Source organism: Aphis gossypii, chromosome 1 (genome assembly GCF_020184175.1).
Source record: "Aphis gossypii isolate Hap1 chromosome 1, ASM2018417v2, whole genome shotgun sequence".
NCBI lineage: Eukaryota > Metazoa > Arthropoda > Insecta > Hemiptera > Aphididae > Aphis > Aphis gossypii.
Genome location: NC_065530.1, coordinates 67,650,151 through 67,665,491, shown reverse-complemented (window position 1 = coordinate 67,665,491; position 15,341 = coordinate 67,650,151). Strand labels below are relative to the sequence as shown.

Genomic DNA, 15,341 nt, shown 5'->3' with positions numbered 1-15,341 from the left:
TATAATAAAATATTATTAGGATTGGACCTTATCATTATTTAGTTTAAGAAATTGAGTAAAATGTATTGTTAAAATATCTATTAAGCTATTATTCACGATGGTGATAACTAAACAATTATTGATTATAGCAAACTTGCTATAATTACGTAACTACGTTGTATCAAAATGAAAATTTTTCTATTTTTTTCTATTATTTGTCATAAAAATTATTTGTTTATAGGATTTTGTAATAGCAGCAATTTATTATGTCTGATTCAATACAAAATCCACGGCGGGGAAAACAGTAATGATTAATATTTTGTAAGGTTCGGTTTCTCATCAAGTTATTTGCTTATCGCAGTTTTATGTCTAGGTATATATTTGTCGTACATTGAAATTATCATATAATTAATCAGAACTAATAGGTACGAATAGATTCTAAAATTATATTTTCTAAATGATATATAATTGTTTAAGTGTTTGTTACAAATATGTATACCATAATATTTGTTTGGCCAAACTCAATTTAGAAATAAGTAGGAATTGATTAAAACTTCGGTAAATTCAAGTCTTTATATCAATAATTCAAACTCCATAAAATGTTCTGTAGGAAATTAAATGAAGATATTCGTTGACACTTCCCATAGCTCACTTACTCTGTTTAATTTATTCATTATCTGATCCCAATTCTTAGAGTAGAGAGTGTCTGTTGAAATCGATTAATGACCATTATTTGAATTTCAATAGTATAATTTTGACGATTTTGTCTCAATAGCACTTAAATAAGATATTAAATATATATGACTATTTATGATCGTTATATATTATTCTATTACAATCAAATGAAAGTAAAAATATGTAATTTTGTATAAAATGTATAAAATATCTGAAGAAAATTATATTTTAATAGAACTACCGATAGATACTAATTGTTGATGGTTTTTTTTAGAAATAATTTAATTTAATATTTAGTATGAAATTGTATACTCATTGTTTTATACTCTCTAATAATTACATTAAATAAATGCAAATATAAATTAAAATATAATTATTGTTAACACTTTTTTTATCATGCATGTTATTCTAATCTAGTACAGTTATTTTTATAATAGTTAACAATGGATCATAGGTTACTACATAAAGTTCAATTTTATGTAATACCTAAAAAACGGATATTGGAATATTTATGTATTCCATGTATAGTTGTGTTGATAAATAATTAGACTTTAACAGATAGAATAGGAAATAACATCGAATCCAGTACTGTAAATTGAAAGCTTTTTGAAATGTAGTTTCATTGTTAATTTAAATAATAAAAAAAAAATCACTGCCGATATGTTGATTCACGAAATTAAATTAAATCCCAATGGTTCATGTATATTGGAAGAGTAGGTAAATTAATTTAGACTATATGAATATGTTGAATAATCTAAAAATTATATTTGTCGATTAGAAAATGGTTGCTATTAAATGTTTAATTTAGAATTTATAAATGCATTATAATCATAGGCGGAAATCGGGGGGGGGGCTTGCGGGGACTAAGCCCCCCCCAAAGTTTAAGGTACAGTTGTTCTAGTACAGTAGTGCCATATAGATGTAATTAGTATATTAGTAATTAGTATATATTACTTAGCCCTCCCCAGAAATTTTATCAAATTTTCGCTTATGATTATAATAATTAATATCAAATAGGTATAACTGCTCTTTAAATTTTGTTGAACACAGAATAAATAAAAAAAAAGATTTTTAGAAATCACGGACTGCTCTTTATCAATTTTCTTTCTAATACCCATTTTTACAAAATATCTCACGTCATATGTTTAGGCTACAATCACCAGCTGAACTAATAAATAATAAAAAATATATATAGTTGTTGTACTAATTGTACGTAGGTTTAAATAGTTATTATAGAATTTATTATGTTTCAAAAAATTTTGTACTAAACGTTCAAAAAGTGTTATCATAGTAAAAGTTATATTCTTTACCATCCAATAAATTACCTCGAGCTATTTTCGAACATTATTATTATTTTTTTATTTTAGAGTTTGTATTTTGTATCATCATTGATCATCCATTTTTCGAGTATCTCTTAAGGTACACCTACTGCACCCATGTTTTTATAAAATACATAATATTATATTATTTCGTTATTAAAATGATGATTGTACGGCGACCTAGATAGGCAATTTAGCTACACCACTATACGTGATGTACATACTTTATTACATTTAATAGTAACATTAATAGTTGCGTGTACCTACACCCAATTCCAAGAATCGGGCTTTGTATCTCTAGCATAAAAAAATGCTTCGTACTTGAATCGATATATACCTAAACCAAAGTATACCTGGGCTTGTATTTAATATAATATTATTAAGTATATATGGTATGGATGTATAATGTATTTAATGAATATCATACAACAGAGGCCTAGTGTTCGGTACACTCCATCCGACTTGCTTTACTCGATTCACCACAGGGACAGTGGTTTATATAAAAACATTAACGATGAAACATTGACAATTTCGAAGAAACGATTCTTAGGGGAGACGAGCAATTAAGTAGCCATTAAAATTTAAAAACATCATATATTACGTATTTGAGATTAAAATTTTAAAAAATGTATTGAATACATTACAGTACGAGGTTTGTTCATAAAATACGTCTGTTTAGTTAATTAAAAAATATTAAACAATAAGTTATGCATTTTAAATATTGTACAGTATTTATTCACTCAACTGTAAATTTTACCGTTTGAGGACACATCGTAACCACTTAAGCTTTGCTACTATTTAACGTACCCTGTTTAAAATCTTTAATTTAAATTTTGTGAATTGATGACACAATGCGCTACGCATTTGTTTGTATTTCTCTACGTAATGAAATCATTGTCCTGTGAGATTAGTTTTCATTTTTAAAAAATTCACACGTTGCAATGCCAAACGAATAAGAAACGATAAGAAATAACGATGATTCGTTTTTCGGTTAAAAATCTCATAAATCGAACGGCACATTGTCGTGATGTAGTTAAAATGTTCAAATCTAGAAGTTTTCGGGACATTTTCTTCAAATTTAATTTCTCAACTTGATTAAAACTTTTTTGTCATAAGATTGATTAACAGTTTGACCTGTTGGAACAAATTTATTATAAACTAAGCTTTTAATATCAAACAAACGAAAAAGTATTGTTTTCACGTTGAAACCAACTTTCGGGTTTTTCAGATTCTAGTGAAGTTATCGATTTCCATTGCGATTACCGTTGTTTAAACGTCATTACCATTGTCCAAAGTTTCATTAATCGTAATAATAATAGCATATTATTTATTCGAGGTATTTATTGTATGTTTTTTTTCATTAATGTTTAAAACTAATTTTAAATGTGTTTTTTATTCTTCGTTCAGCAAAATTATAATAATATTCTCTCAAATTCTTGTCACACTAAATCTGAAATTTTGCTTAAATTATTTTTTGTAATCCAAATTATTTTTTAAAATTTTCTAGTTAATTCCTCCATTGTCATTGTTCTATTAAATATAGTGATGTATCATGAATGTGTGAGGAAATGTGTACCAAAAACTACAAGCTACTTGTCAATATCATACTATACTATACAGTATACGTGCATTCGTGCATATTAAATTGCATTAAGACTAAAGTCTAAAACTAACTCAATTAAACTAGATTCAACAAGTTAATAAAGCATTTATTGGTATTTCTAAATGTATGTAATGAAAAAATAATAATAATAATAATAACAATTCGTTAGGTTAATAATTATAAGTAATATAGGTACGTAATATGTGTATGTAATATTTGTATAATATAAAAATATAAAATATTATAATACTCCGTGGATATTGATAAATTATATCTTTAAGTAAATTTTATTTATATATGTTATTATTAGCTATTAAAAATGTTGTACTTATTTCACGAATGGATCACAGTTTCTCTACTTCACGTTCAATTAATTACAATTTTTAAAATTTTATTTTTGGTTTTCTCATGTTAAATGTTGTAATTTTACATGGTATAAGTCAATTATTCGATCAAGTTATCTATAGTTTTAGCTATTTACGAGCAAACATATAGCTATATTGATTATAATTATTATCGATTCTATATAATATCAATTTTACCATATAACCAAAAAAATGAATTATTCATTGGTATACTTAAAAAAGTTTTGTTAAGTCAATATCATTATTCCATCTTCACATGAAGTATTTTCCCTATTCTGTTCACTTTTTCAATTTAATGAAAATTCCAACTCATAAGAATTTAAATTTACCGCACACCTTTAGGAAGTGAATTGGTGTATTTTCGAATTCAAACAGAGGCATTTTATTAAACGTCGTATACGATTACTATGCGAAATGTAGTTGAACACATAATTTAGTATTTTAATATTATGCCGGCTGCAAGTAACGCCTTCAGTACCACCTACCGAAAGAAATAACGACCAATTTTAAATATTCTCAATCTCTTATGTTGAAAATTGCTACTGATAAAATAACATATTAGTACTTACATCTCATAAGATTTTATTGTTATTATCTTTATATATGTTTTTAAATTATTATCAAATCTTATAATGGTTTAACGAGGTCGAAAAAAAATGTATGAACTATGTACACTTATGTTCAAAAAAAAAAATAACATGAATGTTTTTTAGTTATGAAAAACATGTTGATTTTATTGAAAAAAATTTTTTTTAATAACAATAGTAACATTCAGTTATAATATATTTTTGTTAATATTTTTGTTACTATTTTGTTGTTGTTTATATATAGGTCAAATAAAATAATGCTAAATTAACCGTTTATGAACTAAATACGTATTATATTCTGTAAAAATGTAAGATTATAAGAATGTAATATAGTATAATTAACAGGTTATCGTTTTATATTCGAGTATTGTAACCATACATACTTGGATTTATATGTAGTTATATGATAGTATAACATTTTAATTATTTGCCCATTTAGTTGATGTATATTTTGATTTGGTTTGATTACATTTTAGCACAATATTTGATGTGATTAAAAAATAAAATATAGGAGATCAACAGAAAACAGTTTTATTCAAGTACAATCTGTTAAAAACTTTAAACTTTTGTTACGCTTTTTGATTGGCCTTTTAGAAACACACCAAAGAAAATTGTACGTTAACGTTTTATTTGTTTGTAGCAGTTAAATGGTACTTTATAGGTAATAAGCATACTATAAACATACTATAGACTTTCATTCTTCCATGCACATATTCTTTTCTATTGTTGTACCTATCTCAGTTACAAATATAATTGTATTGCAAAAGTCATTTTTTTATATTCTTTATTTACCTTTTTATAATTTAACGTAATAAAAAATATTCAAATGTTCTATCTGTCTGATCTTTAATAATGGATAATGTGATACTTATATAAGTTATACATACTTATAATAAAATAAAATATATAGCCACTTTAAACTGAACTTTAAATTACTGTTAACCGGGTGATTATCACTATTAACATCTTCAAAGAGTTTACTAGCAAATTGTTAGCTCTTTTGAAGAAATTCGCCATTGGTATTTACAATATTTTATACATATATTTAGGACTGTTCTTAATACTATAATTAGATGCTCGGAAAACAGATATCATCCATATAATTAATAACCGCAGGACTAGCTATATTTCCATAAATTATTTTACTCTATATGTACATAACACCAATAAAATTTATTTAAACATTTGTACTATCTGTTATGTAGTACATATATTCTTAATGTGTTCATCTGAGTTATACGAAAAATGCACTCTACAGTAAATTTATTACACAACAAGATGAGATTTAACAAGCAATACGTGAGTGTATAGTATGGATAAGTTGTCATTACGTAGGTACCTATACCGCTACAAATGTGGAGTAGGCGTATTTTAAACGTCTACCGCAAATTTTGCCACAAATTATTCTTTAGCATTTATCTTACCAACGTTATAAAGTCAATTGCATCTCCTTTTAAATAATTGAAATTGAGCGTCAACCTAGTTGTATCAAAATTTTTTTTTCTTTAGAATAGATTTGAACAATATATATTTTGTCCATTGTAAATTTAATTTAAATCTATAGTATTCTTATTGAATATTATAGATATTTTTATTTTGGAATCAAAAAAGTATTTTTTTGTTTTAATTATTTAAAATATAAATCAAGAACTTACTCATAATATTAAGGTTAAACGAAAAGCAGTCAGATATAATAATCTATATTATAATATAATATAATAAATTTAACATCAATAATATTATTAGTTATTAAACAAAGTATAATTATTGTTTTAGAGTATATTTTTAGGATATTTTTTCTTATAAATTATATTTATGACGTCACAATAATAAAATAAAATAATATTTTTATTCTTATGTAATAATGTAATATTTATTTTCTGTTTGAAAAAAAAGATAATAACAATTTGTTTATTAAATATTTCATATTTCGTACTTTGTTTCAAGTAAACTTTATGTATACGTATAAACAGTGACCACTATGCCACTGTAAACACTTTACAAAATGACCGTCTTTATATACGTAAATATATTTATTTTATATTATTATGAACTTTATAATAATATAAAAATAAAATTCTCATGGGTATTTTGTATTTAATAATATTTTAAATTTAAGTGTGTATACTTTTACAAAACATTATAACAATATTACAATATTATATTTTAACAATTTAATTTATATTAATAAAAATTATGAATTAAACATTTTAAAATAAAAATCAATATACAATTGGTTTTCTGCACTACTTTTGATTAGCAAAATCATTTATAATATCTTCAAAATCTATGTTGTGTTTTAGTTCTGATTCTATTGCTAATAAACTTAATGAATTTAATTTTTGTTCCTCCATACTTCCTCTCAAATAATTATTTATTCTTTAATTTCTTCAATGATTATAATTTGCAGGGTACAAATAATAATACTTCGTATAAATATTCACACGAAAGTAAACTTTGTTGAATTACGATTAATATATTATAATAGTTTAAATTACTATCTTTGGAAAATGTCCATATAATTACATTTAAGTATTATTATTATTATTTGTTAAAACAATGCGATGTAATTATACATTAGGAAATTACCCGTAGGTAGTGGATCAATGTTTATCACGTGATAAATAATGTGATTACGATTACAATGATCGCTTTACCTACGTCTTAGCAGTAAAAATAAATAAATATTTAACATGTAGGTATACGTTTTTATTTTAGAATGCGTATTAACTTACATTATTATTATGAATTAAATTTTTTTGGTTACTTATTTAAACTTAACCTATTAAATGTATAAATATATATATTATATATTATGTATTTTCAAAATTAATTATATACAAACAATTAATAAATAAATATATATATAAAATTAGTATTATAATAATTCAAGTTTGGTATTAAATACAATTTAGATTTTGAACCGATGTTAATTATTTATATGTTGTAACTACATAATCTATCAAAAATACTTCACATTATACCGCCTTAACTGTTTAATAATCATTCGACCGTTCAAGGCCATTAATCTCAAAAAAGTCATTTTTCAACCAGTTTGACGATGTTCTTTATTATCTAATAAAAATCCAGACTTGAAATAGGCTGTAAAAATAAATAAATGAAAAATGCTATGATAAATTGTTATATTTGAAAACTAATTCCATTTGAAAACCTCACTGAAAAATATGTTGCTTTTTTATTTACATTTATAAATTTTTTTTTAATTCTTAACTTATTATCTGTTTCCTAAAAACAAAATAGATTGCCTTAGTTACATTTACTTTATTTTAAGCAACATTAAAAACCATGCACTATAAAATGTAATTTACAGAGTAATTATTTCGAATAAAGCTTTTTTCGTATAGGTCTTTCATAAGTATTGTTCATTTTAACAAAATAGTCTTCTACAGTGGTCTACAAAAACAATTTTAAGTGGAAAAATTTGAAAATGACTTTCTGAAGAATTCACTATTTAGAAATATAAAACATACCACTTTAACTTAATAGTAATTTGTAATAAATTGAAGTTCAAATACTATAACAATATAATTCTTAAATAATGTTCTTCTAAATGTATAATACAATAAGATCTTAATGTGATCTCACATGAGTCACATAATATTTAGAGTTTAAATTTCCGGGTTTTTATTTCGAGGGGGTAATCATAATATTATCATATATCTATTTGGGATGTTTTAATACAAAAGATTTTCATAAAATATGTAAAATAAAAAAGTATATTGTGTATTAATAGTATATGTTCTGTACAGAAATAATTGTCTGCATCATCTTTAAACGAATAATAAAAAATGATAGATCAATGAAACTATATTATAGTAAAGTGCAAGCACTCTGACGACTCAAAGCTATATATTGCTTAATAAATTGTTTCGATTATATAAATATTAGTCATTGTTTTCCATTAATTAAACGATTTTCGTCAGCCCTTAAATTTATCAGAAAGATCTACAATTATTACACTTACGTTTATTTCTATAATAATACACATTATACATATTTAGATATATTTAAATTCAAACACATAGATATTGTTATAATATAATCTTAGTAGGAATAGTAGGAAAATCGTTTATTTTCAAAACTGTTTATGTAGTTGACGATATAAAAAAAAAATAAAAAAAAAATACTTAAATTGATAAAACGAGTTTAGCACTGTAGTAACAGTATGTAGTATAGCAGGTTAAAATGTTAAAAGGATCATTTTGTACATACTAAATAATAGTTAATAAGTACATTTTATTTAAGTTTCAAGTTATAACTTATAAATTAATATAAAGGTACCTATAGATTAAAAAAAGAGTTTAAAGACTATATTAGTGTAATATAAAAGTTTGTAAGTACTTATAACTTTCATATAACTTAATATAATATATAATAATAAATATTATTATTTCAATAAACGTAACATATATTTGATAGTTGAAGCATTATTAAATTAGTGTATGATATGATTAGGTTAAACGCAAAAAAAAGTAAATACCTTTAAGTTCGTATTTTTTTTTACTGTTTTTAACAAATAAAAATTTCTGCATCAGCCGGGAATCGAACCCGGGCCGCCCGCGTGGCAGGCGAGCATTCTACCACTGAACCACTGATGCTTGTATTTTACTGATGTATAAATTAGTATATATAACTACGTTTATTATACTATACAACATTATTTGAAATATATTTTCAAAATAAAATTAAAACTCAAGTGAAGTTAATTTATTATTATACACCTGTAACTACCTGGTACAATATAACTATACCACTTATACTTAAATGTTCTACCTACATAATATTAAATTATATAGGTATTTATTTATTTAGGTACCTAGGTAGACAGGTAGTGCAAATTATTTAAAAGTTAAGTTTTTTTCGTGTTGATATTTAATTATTATGTAGGTCGCGGATAGGTTCCTATTCAACTACCATTTATTTTAAACCATTTTAACTACTTAACTATTGTTTATCTTAAATTAATATATTAAATTAGAAATAGTGAAAAGCAAAGATTATTCATTGACTCGTAAATTAAATAATAATAATGTATTAGTGCCCATAAAAACAAATAAAATATATAAAAAGAACGCAATAATAATAATAGCAAGTGTATTTTTAAGTCTAAAATTTAAAGTACCAAAAAATAACACTTTTTAATACTTTGTTCGATTTTAATATTACTTACCTACCTACCTATAGAAATACTTTAGTATCTTTCAACCCTTTAAATTAACCTTTTCAAATATTAACCGTTTTAGTTTATAAACAAAGAACATGATAATTACTAAAATAAGTAATAGAATAGTTATTATATTCATAATATTACTAAGGTTTAAAATATAATTAAAACAGATTAAATCAAGTCAATAATTTAAAAGCATAATGAAAATTACTTTACCCTCACCAATAAGATAGCCTAGGTAATTTATTTTATAGGTTAGGATAGGTATTATTATAGGTGTTTTAATAGTTCCCAGAGTGGCAGTGTCTAATGAAGGGCGATGACTGTATAGGTATAATCTATACTTGTAGTAGTGGTGATTATGTAGATAGTAGATATTTTTTTGGTTAGGTACTTAACTTATTGCTCGTCCGTCTTCTTCTCATCAGTTAAAATTAATAGTCAAATCTCGATATTTTTCAGTAGATTTTGTGTGAAGAGGAACGGACACTAAGCGAATTCTTCTATTCTTACTCACTTTCTTTTTATTTTACCTAATTATTATGCGGACATTTCATTTCTTCTTCAGACATCTCTTCTCATAATATGTATGAAACTATGAACCAAAGAAAACCTTTTCACCTATGTTGTATTGTTGTCTATAATTGGTACCAGCTAGTACCTACTATAATTCCTACACTACTCTTAATGAATACATTTTTTATTCTATCTTTCTTAGTCATTCTGCACATCCATCTTATAGTATTATCATATGTGCTACACAATTATTTCAGATGGAAGTGAAATGTCAATTTATTGAGAGAGGATGCTAGTAAAATGTATCCCCGAGGCACATAATGTCTAAATGAGTGACTAATAGTGGCCGTAAATCAATTCATTGTGCTAACACTTAATATTTATTTGCATATGTTTTATTTAATTAATGATACTCAAATTAAACAAAACGATTTGAATCGTGAGATGCTATATTAAATTATAATATGATGGGTACTTTCTGCTTAGTAAATAACCTATGCAAAATATGCAAAATATGTATTATATATACATAATACATGTTTAATAGTATGCAATTATATTTAAATATATTTGGTTATATTTAATGTTTGTTGTAGAAAAATCAAAAAATAAATTTTTAGACAGAACTATGTTAGAACTTGTTCAGATTGGATGTACAAAAGTTAGATTTATTTTTTAATTCCCTCGTTAACATTGAATGGTCCAATCAAGGATGATGGATTACTTTTTATTGTTCAGAACCTGTTAAATATTTAAAGGCCCGTCAAATCTAATGAACGTAAGTATAAGTATGTTGATAGAAATAATGTTGAATTATTAATTGTTTAAGCCGTTTAAGGCATATCATATTGGGGCGCTGTGACGCTACTACGTATTCATATTATCAAGAAACGTGTAATATGTATGGTAATACTTTATTATTGTTGTATATTCTCCATTATAATTATAATAATAATTATTATTATTTCCAGCTAGTTGAGTCTTATACTAAAACGTAATCGTATTTTCAGATATGTAGTACAATGAATTCTATAAAAATATTTAAAAGTTAATTGTAAAATATAATGTGTGTAGGTAAGATGTTATCCATTTTATTTTGTAATATGTTTAAGTAAGTTTAGTTTGAACTTGAACAAAGTAAACTAAATAAAATAGTATTCATATAAATAAGTTGTAACATAAACAGATAATAGGTATTAAATTGTAAATGTTTTTAAATTTGGATATTGTGTACCTGGAAGAAATTTATAAAAATTAACTCAAGTCTTTCGCGAAATTTGATTTTGAATGTATTGTTACATTGCAAAAATTTTTCCATTTATACTTTATAGGATAGGAGGCAACTTCTCAATATCACAATTAAACAGATTTTGAAAAATATTTTTTATTCAGATTTTACGACAAGGTCAGAAAAACGTTAATGGTTTTATATTCCAGAAATTATTTTTATTACACATATTTTTAAATTATTTATCGTCCTTTGGAGGGTCGATTAAAAATTGTTCACGTGCCGAATAATGCGGAACGCGTACCGTAGTTTCGACACCCCTGACCTAGACAATTATGGTAAAAATGTCAAGTGTCTATTAAATTATTTTCTGAATCATAAGAAATATTCAATATTTTGGATTCGGATAGGTATTTTAAAAGTCTTCTTAAAATAGTTAAACTTTCTCGTTGAAGATAATTTTTTGCAGCTTTCAAGAAAAATGTTGAAAATTAGAACTGTGTATAGTATAATATATTGTTTACGCCTATGTCTATGTATGTAATACTCTTGGAGAATTCTGGGTGTAAGCAATTGAGTGTTATATATTATATAAGTATGTAACTATTTACAGAAAAAAAAACAGTTGATTGAAAATTTTTATTCATATATTTTACACTGCTCAAAATCATGTTCGTTATTGATAGAAGATATAATATATATATTTTAAAATCTATTAACGGAAGTTTATACATGTTAATAATAGTTAAAATTATTAGAAAATAATATGATTTTTTTTTGTATATTTCACTGAAAATTACAATTTTTCATAGGCACCTATTATTTTTAAATAGTAAAAGTTTTTCTTTATTTTAATATAGGTGTTGTAAACGGTTTTTGGTTAAAAAGTGAGAATGGCAATTAAAAATAAAAATCAAATTACGAGAGAGTCGATTTAGAAGAAAGGGGTAAAATATGAGTAGAGTCATTCTTCTGGAACTTTATTTCATTTAAATGAATTAAAAATGACGTAAGACTGTTTTTCGTAATTAAAGATTAAAATAAATCACAAATGCAGAAAATAAGTGGACCGAGGATTGAGGGGTTGAGAAACATTATACGCAGAAACGAAAAAAAAATACATCGTTATTTCAAATGCATATTATAAAATAAAAAAAATCTTTCATTTAAAAATGACGTCAGATATATAAAATATATTATATTACGTATAACAAAAAATTAGGTACAATATTTAAGATTGTTACAATTTCATCGCGTGAATATAATTGTCGTATTATATCGTATACAGTGGAGCTTGTATATTAACGTCCGACTACAAGTGTTCAAACCGTTTCCGTACAAACATTATGGTTACGAACGAAAAGGGTTGTGTCACTGATTGTTTCCGTTTGCCACAGATCTAAATCACTGGTTGATTAGACGAGAATAATAATATTATACAGTTATAATATATTTCTAATTCACACCGCTCATCAGAACCTTTGGGACGTTTCCAATATTCGTTTGCGCGAGTAGCTATCACGCTTTTGAACAATAGGACCAAGGTATTATTATTATAATTAAATATATAATCATGATTTTTGCTATATCAATAAACTATATTATTTAATCGTCTTAATGAATTTACAAAGGTAGAATTTAAAATATTTAAAATAAATATAATAGATATTATACGTTTGCGGTGTCCATAATATAAAAACAAAAATGGTAGTTTTACAATACCACACAATATATTACACATCATTGCTTACTATATTTTAAACAATGTATTTTTTATTTTATATTTATTTATGTCAAATTTTCATTTTTACAACATAACTAATAAATTTTAACTAATATTTTGTTTGTTTGTTTTTTGGATTTTACTGTAAAGTTTATTGTTAATTAATTTAAATTTAAAATATTGAATTAATTATTAAAACTATTATCTGAAAATAATATACGTACGTACACCGTAGAGATGACTTAAGTGAGCGCCGTTGAGACTTTTATTGAGTTGAATCGTTTACTCAATGGTAGTAGTATAGTACCCTAACGGAAATGTATATTTATTATGGTTACTAGTTACCCTAGGGCTTAGGAGATCTGACAAGAAAATGAAATTGGTTTGGGGGAATTATTATTAGGGGCTATACTATATACGCTATATTTATACTTTCGTAGTAGGCCGGTGATTGTAAAACCCATTTTACAAACATACGATATACACATTGATAAAATCTAGTCACCTGCATCTATCGATTGGTTTAACCTGACGGGTAAGTCAACTTTGTGATATAATAATTTTTTTATCAATATTAAAAAAAAAAAAAACTAAATAAAATTTAAAAAGTTCAGTCAAAATATTTAATAAATTATATTTTGTATAAAACAATGATAATATAAATGTTTGTTGAAAATTTCAAGTATCTCCAAACAATGCAAATATTCGTTTTTGAATTACAACCCCCCAAAAAAATTCGATTTTGTTTAAAACTGGTTTTGCATAAAAATAAACACACATTGTTAAATAAATATATTTATTACTCCAGTCAGAATCTAAAATTGAGAAAAATTGATTAACTATTATGATTACTCGACAAAATCGATTTTGTTTTTTTTTTGGTTAACACAAAAATGAATAATCGCACATACTTAAAATTTTTACCAAACAATCAACCTACACATTACATAATTTTCTAAGCATATTGACTCTTTTTGTGTTATTTATAGACATTAAACATTTTTTTCTTTAGTTTTATTTCTATAAATGTCAACAATACATTTTTTGCTCAGTTAAAAAGTTTGAAAATATAATATAAGATTCCTCAAGGGTTGTTATCATTAAAAAATATTAGATGTAAATTTCAAGGTTTTATTTATAAGAATTTAAAATTTAAATCTGTAAATAATTTTGTAGTTAAAAAAAAAAAAAAAAAAATAGTAATAAAAATCTAAAGAAATATATAAAAATTTAAAATTTAAATTTAAACAAAATTATAAATACTTAAACAAAAAATAATGATTTTAGCTATTTCGTCGTAATTTATAAATGTTATTAGTGGATATAATATTTTATTTTATAACTAAAATAACATTTATATATATAATGTTTTAATGGAAAAATTAATTCAACTAACTATATAACTAATAATCAAATAACATATTACTGTAATAGCAATATAATACATATATCATAAAATATACTTTGTAATGTATGTGGACTTTCACTTATCATTATTTTCGGTATGCAAAATTTAGTACATACATTACTATGACTTACTTTTAGACTTAGACTTTTAGACTTACTTCATACCTAGTATACAGCTATCTACTTTTTCCATTTACATTTTTTTAATAATCCTAAACAACAAAAATAAAAACAAATTTTAATTAAATGACAACAACATTATAAGCTAGTTTGCTTAGGTGAATATAATATTTATATTTTACAGTAAGTTGATTTAGTTGGTATCGTACTAAATACTATTATGAAATCTAGTGTGGGTCAATAATAAAACCTGGGACCTAAATTATTCTTATTTTTTCCAAGATTATAAGGTTAAAAAAAAGTGTTCGGTACATATAGTATTTATATAGGTATATAATAATATGTAGTCCATGTTTTACGTATATAGTTTATTGCATCGTTTATTGAATATAAGAATCCATGTACCCAGTCTTGTAGAAAGGTTTATTAAGCTTAGAATGAAGTTTTAAGTGTAAAAATCAAAATTATTCCCCAGAGATAATACAAAGATCTAAAATTCTGGTTGAGAAAGTGTTTAATATATTTATTAAACAAACCAAAGTAAATCTTCTCATATAAAGTGCTTTTAATGTAATTTAATTAATCATGGCTGTTTGTAAGTAAAACACCATACAAATTTAATATTAAGTAT

General features: G+C 24.1%; 1 protein-coding gene and 1 non-coding gene across 3 annotated transcripts in view; one reads left to right on the top strand and one right to left on the bottom strand.

Annotated features, from left to right (window-relative positions):
• LOC114132083 (dopamine receptor 1-like) overlaps positions 1 to 15,341 on the top strand; it is a 205,350-nt gene that overhangs the window by 5,579 nt on the left and 184,430 nt on the right. The gene's annotated exons all lie outside the window — the stretch shown is intronic.
• Positions 9,077 to 9,147, bottom strand: Trnag-gcc (transfer RNA glycine (anticodon GCC)). The gene has a single exon. It is a non-coding gene; the product is annotated as a tRNA-Gly (tRNA).